The sequence below is a fragment of the Mandrillus leucophaeus genome, unplaced genomic scaffold, assembly GCF_000951045.1.
Source record: "Mandrillus leucophaeus isolate KB7577 unplaced genomic scaffold, Mleu.le_1.0 Scaffold395, whole genome shotgun sequence".
In the NCBI taxonomy this organism is placed as follows: domain Eukaryota; kingdom Metazoa; phylum Chordata; class Mammalia; order Primates; family Cercopithecidae; genus Mandrillus; species Mandrillus leucophaeus.
Window position 1 is genome coordinate 2,894,043 of NW_012104198.1, and position 5,806 is coordinate 2,899,848.

Sequence of the window (5,806 nt, forward strand, 5' to 3'; positions counted from 1 at the left end):
GGCACGATCTTGGCTCACTGCAACCTCCACCTCCCAGGTCCAAGTGATTCTCCTGCTTCAGCACTGCTAGTAGCTAGGATTACAGGCATGTGCGACCATGCCTGGCTAATTTTTGTATTTTTAGTAGAGACAGTGTTTCACCACGTAGGACAGGCTGGTCTCAAACTTGTGACCTCAGGTGATCCACTCACCTCGGCCTCCCAAAGTACTGGGATTACAGGCATGAGCCAACGCGACTGGCCTATCCCTGGAACTTCTATTGGATGAACGTTGAAACTTCTGGGATCTATTCTCCATTTCCCTTATTATTTTCATTTCATACTTTCTATTTCGTAATGCTTTTCTGCTATACAGTGAAGTAGTGACATGCCTGAACACATTTTTTCATTGGGTTGTTCCAGTTTCTCTTATTGATATGCAAAAGCTTTGTTGTATGTTAGAGATGGTTACTATTAATTTATTGCGGATCCTTCACCATTTTCCCCAAAATTTGCCTTTTTAAACAGTTGTTTATGGTGTCTTTTGAATTAGATGATAGTTTAACTTTTACATCTTTAACTATGTCAGATTCATTGTTTGTAGCGTTGGTGTAATGTCAGGAAGTGCCTATGCCAACTCAAGATGTCTTACATGGTAGTATTTTCCTAAATTTTCATCTAGTTCTTTATGACTTCACGTTTTCACATTTACGTCATTGAATTTTTAGAATTTATTATTTTATGTGGTTCAAAGTAAGGATTTAATCTTCATTTTTTCAAATGGATAGACACTTGTCAAGCAATCATTTATTATACAACCCATCATCTTTTGTCCCTGTTTGGAAATGCATGCTGAAGTTTGCATATAGATTAGTCTACTTCTTAACCTTTTATTTTGTTTCACTAATAAATGTTTCTGTGTGTATTCATTTTTGATTGCTGCTGTAATGAATTTTCAATAGCTTAGACAACGCTGGGCACGGTTGCTCACGCCTGTAATCCCAGCCCTTTGGGAGGCTGAGACCGGCAGATCGCTTGAGGTCAAGAGTTCAAGATCAGCCTGGCCAACATGGCGAAACTCCCCCTCTACCAAAAATACAAAAATTTGCCGGGTGTGGTGGCACGCAACTGAAATCTCAGCTACTCAGGAGGCGGAGACAGGAGGATCACTTGAACTCGGGAGGTGGAGGTTGCAGTGAGCTGAGATCACCCCACTGCACTCCAGCTTGGGCAACACAAGTCAGACTGCATCTCAAAATGCATATATATATGTGTGTGTGTGTGTGTGTGTGTGTGTGTGTGTATGACAATCTTTGGAAAAGAAGAATAAGGTGGGAGGAATGTCTCTACCATACTTCAATACTTCTTATATAGCTACGGGAATCAAGACTGTGTAGTATTGGGAGAAGAATAGACACATAGATCACTGGAACAAAATAGAGAACCTAGAAATAGCCCCATACTGATTTTTTACAAAGAGACAAAAAGAAGGAAGGATCGTCTGCTTAACAAATGGTGCTGGAGCAGTTTCATATCCATAGGCCAAAAAAAAAAAAAAAAAAAAGAAGAAAAACAAACAAACAAAAAAAGACCTAATCTTCAACCCTTTATACAAACAAACAAACAAACAAAAACAAAAAAACTCGTGTATCATAGACTTAAATCTAAAATATAAAACTAAAAAAAACCTTTACAAGAAAGCATAGGAGAAACGTCTGAGATCTAGGGCATAGTGAACAGTTCAAAAAGCATAATCCATAAGGAAAAAAATAGATGAGATTTCATCCAATTTAAAACTTTGGCTCTGCAAGAAATATTGTTTAAAATGACGAATAAAAGGGTATGACCTGGGGGAAATGTTTGCAAGCCACATATCCAAGAAAGGACTCACATCCAGAATATATAATGAATATGTAAACTACTCTGAAAACTCAACGGTAGACTGAGCGTGGTGGCTCAGGCTTGTAATCCCAGCACCTTGAAAGGTTGAGGTGAACAGAGGGCAGATCCCTTGAGGCCAGGAGTTTGAGACCAGCCTGGGCAACATGGCGAAAAAGCCGTCTCTACTGAAAATACAAAAGTTAGATAGGCGTGATGATGCCTGCCTGTAATCCCAGCTACTTGGGAGGCTGAGGCATGAGAATCGCCTGAACCTGGGAGGCAGAGGTTGAAGTGAGCCAAGATCATGCCACTGCACTCCAGCCTGGGTAACAGAGTGAGACTCTGTCTCAAGAAAAATAATAATAATAAAAAAAACCTCAATGGTAAAAAATATAAACAAATAATCCAACTAGAAAATCATGAAAAGATGTGAACATACATTTCACTGAAGAGGAAAGAAACAAATAAGCACATGAAAAGATATTCAACACTCATTTGCTTCATTAGATACAAATTAAGACCATGATGAGGTATCACTACACGCTTATTACAATAGCTAAAATAAAAGACATAGTGACAACACCAAATGGTGACAAGGATGCAGAGAAACTGGACATCTCGTTAAGTGCTGCTGGGAAGGTAAAATCTTACAGCCACTCTGGAAGGCAGTTTAGTAGTTTCTTATAAAGCTAAACATGCAATGACCATACAATTCAACAATTACACTTCAGAGAAATTAAAATTTATGCCCACCCAGAAACTTGTACATAGTTGTTCATAGCAGCTTTACTTGTAATAGCCAGTAGCTGGAAATAATCAATATGTCCTATAATAAGCAAATGGTAGAACTGTGGTACTTCCATACCATGTAATACCACTCAATAATAAAAATGAACTATTGACTGGGCCCAGTGGCTTACACATGAAATGCCAGCACTTTGGGAAGCCGAGGTGGGCAGACTACAATGTCAGGAGTTCGAGACCAGCCTTGCCAATATGTTGAAATCCCGTCTCTACTACTAATACAAAAATTACCAGGGTGTGGTGGTGCACGCCTGTAGTCTTAGCTACTTGGGAGGCTGAGGCACGAAAGTCACTTGATCCTGGCAGGTGGAGGTTGCAGTGAGCCGAGATCATGCCACTGCACTACAGCCTGGGTGACAGAGCAAGAATCTGTCTCAACAACAAGAACAGCAACAATGAACTATTGATACACAAATATTAATATCTTGGAGGAATCTCCATGGAATTATGCTGAGTGGCATAAGCCCCGAAAACGTTACATACTATAAGATTTCATTTGTACAGCATTGTAGAAAAGACAAAATTGTGGAAATGAAAAAGTGTTTAGTGGTTGCCAGGGGTTAGGAATGGTGGATGGGAGGAGAGTGAGTATTACTAAAAATGAGTAGCACAAGGGATAGCATTGTGGTGATGAAAATGTTCTGTACCTCTTCTTCTTTTTTTTTTTTTCTGAGAGGGATTCTCACTCTGTCACCTAGGCTGGAGTGCAGTGGCAGAATCTCGGCTCACTGCGACATCTGCCTCCCAGGTTCAAGTGATTCTCCCATGTAGCTAGGACTACAGGCACCCACCACCTCACCTAGTTAATTTTTGTATTTTTAGTAGAGATGGGTTTTCTCAGTGTTGGCCAGGCTGTTCTCAAACTCCTGACCTCAAGTGATCTGCCCACCTTGCCCTCCCAAAATGCTGGGATTACAAGCATGAACCACTGCACTCGGCCATGTTCTGCACATCAAAGCATTTTCACTGAATATAGATGCCATTACATTCTCTTACTTACGTTACAAAGCAAAAGGCAGGTTCAAAAACGTTGTTCTATCATGTATCAAGTGAAAAAAACATATATTTTTGTATCAACTGAAAAACACATATATTCCACAAAAAGATTTTGAAGACACATGGGAGTGGAATGTGCCTGCATTAAGAGCAGAGGACCATCTGTCTCCAGCTGGCTCCCAGGGACCACCGAAAACAGCTGCTACCCTCAGAATGACAAGATGGCCTTCTGAATGATTTCACTGGACTCTCGAATCTCATCCTCCTTGACCACCAGCAGAGGCGAAACCTGATGATGTCACCATGGGTTGGCTTGGCCAGAAGTCCATAATCTCGAAGTCGTAGACATACCTTCCAATCATCACAATCGTTGTTTTCTTGAATAACAATAGCATTTAATAATTCTTTTCCTCCCCGGCACAGTGGCTCACGCCTCTAATCCAAACATTTTGGGAGGCCGAGGCAGGTGCATCACCCGAGTTCTGGAGTTCGAATCAACTGACCAACATGGCGAAACCCCGTTTCTACTAAAAATGCAAAAATTAGCTGGGAATAGGGGCACGTGACTGTAATCCCAGCTACTCAGGAGGCTGAGGCAGGAGAATCGCTTCAACCCAGGAGGCAGAAGTTGCAGTGAGCCAAGATCGCGCCATTGCACTCCAGCCTGGGCAACCAGAGTGAACCTCTTACTCAAAATAAATAAATAAATAAATGAATAAACAACATAATCATTTTCCTTTTACGGCAGTCACAACATCAGAAGGTAGCTTCACGGGTTCGTTTCTCAAGATAATATCCTTGAGATAAAAACCTTGCATTTTCAGCAAGGTTTTCTTCTTCTAAAACCTCAAGGGCTGCAATGGCCACTCAGCAACCTAGTGGATTGCCACCATATGTGGACCCATGTTCCCCTGGCTTAATGGTGAGCATTATGTCATCATCCCACAGCATCGCAGACACAGAGTGTCAGCCCCCGGAAAGGGCCTTTCTGATCAACAGCCAGCCATCTACCAGTTCTGGCCAATCCTATCTGAATTTCATCAGCAATGAACAGAACTAAGCTGGGAGCACGAGATGGGATGAGAGTAAGTTAAAAATACCACAAAGCTTACTATTCTTATGGAGATTCAGCTGGTCCTCTCCTTTCCTCTCCTTTTCTTTTCTCTCTTTCCTGTATTCATTTATTTGACAGTCTTGCTCTGTCGCCCAAGCTGGAGTGCAGTGGTGTGATCTCAGCTCAATGCAACCTCCGCTTCCCGGGTTCAAATCATTGAGTGAGCCCAGGAGGTCAAGACCAGCCTGGGAAACATAGCCAGAGGCAGGGTGGTGCATGCCTGTAGTCCCAAGGCCGAGGCGGGAGGATCACTTGAGCCCAGGAGGTAGAGACCAGCCTGGACAACATAGCAAAACTATCTCTACTAGAAAAATTAAAAATATTAGTGGGGGCGGGATGGTGTGAGCCTGTAGTCCCGAGGCCAAGGCAGGAGGATTGCTTGAGCCCAGGAGGTCGAGGCCAGCTTGGACAACATAGCAAAATCCCACTACTACTAACAACAAGAACAACAACAATAAAAAATAGCGTGAGCAGGGTGGCTCACCCCTGTAGGTCCGAGGCCAAAGTGGGAGTATTGCTTGAGCCCAGGAGGTCGATAGCAGCCTGACTAACATAGCGAAAGCCTGTCTCTCCTAAAATAAATAAATAAATAAATAAATGATAATTAAAATAAACAGGGCCAAATGGCACACGCCTGTAGTCCTGAGGTCGAGGGGAAATATCACTTGAGTCCAGGAGATTGAGGCCAGCCAGGGCAACTTGTCGAAAGTCGGTATCTACTAAAAATAAATAAATAAATAAATTTTAAAAAGCGTGGGCAGGGTGGCGCATACCTGTAGTCCCGAGGCCGTGGTGGAAGGATCTCTTGAGCCCAGGAGGGGTTGAGGCCAGCCTGGTCAACATAGAGAAACTCGGTTTCTACTAGAAAAAAAAAGAAAAAAAAAAAAAAAAAAAGTGTGGTGGCACACACTTGTAATCCCGGCTACTTGGGAGGCTGAGGCATGAGACTCTCTCGAACCCAGGACGTTGAGGCCAGCCTGGCCAACATAGGGAAACGGTCTCTATTAAAAAATAAAAAAACAAAAAATATTAG

The 5,806-nt window shown here is 42.4% G+C and overlaps 1 pseudogene; it reads right to left on the reverse strand.

The window, feature by feature from the left end:
- Positions 1-3,867: 3,867 nt before the first annotated feature.
- Positions 3,868-5,806, reverse strand: part of LOC105547757 — a 2,380-nt pseudogene continuing 441 nt past the window's right edge.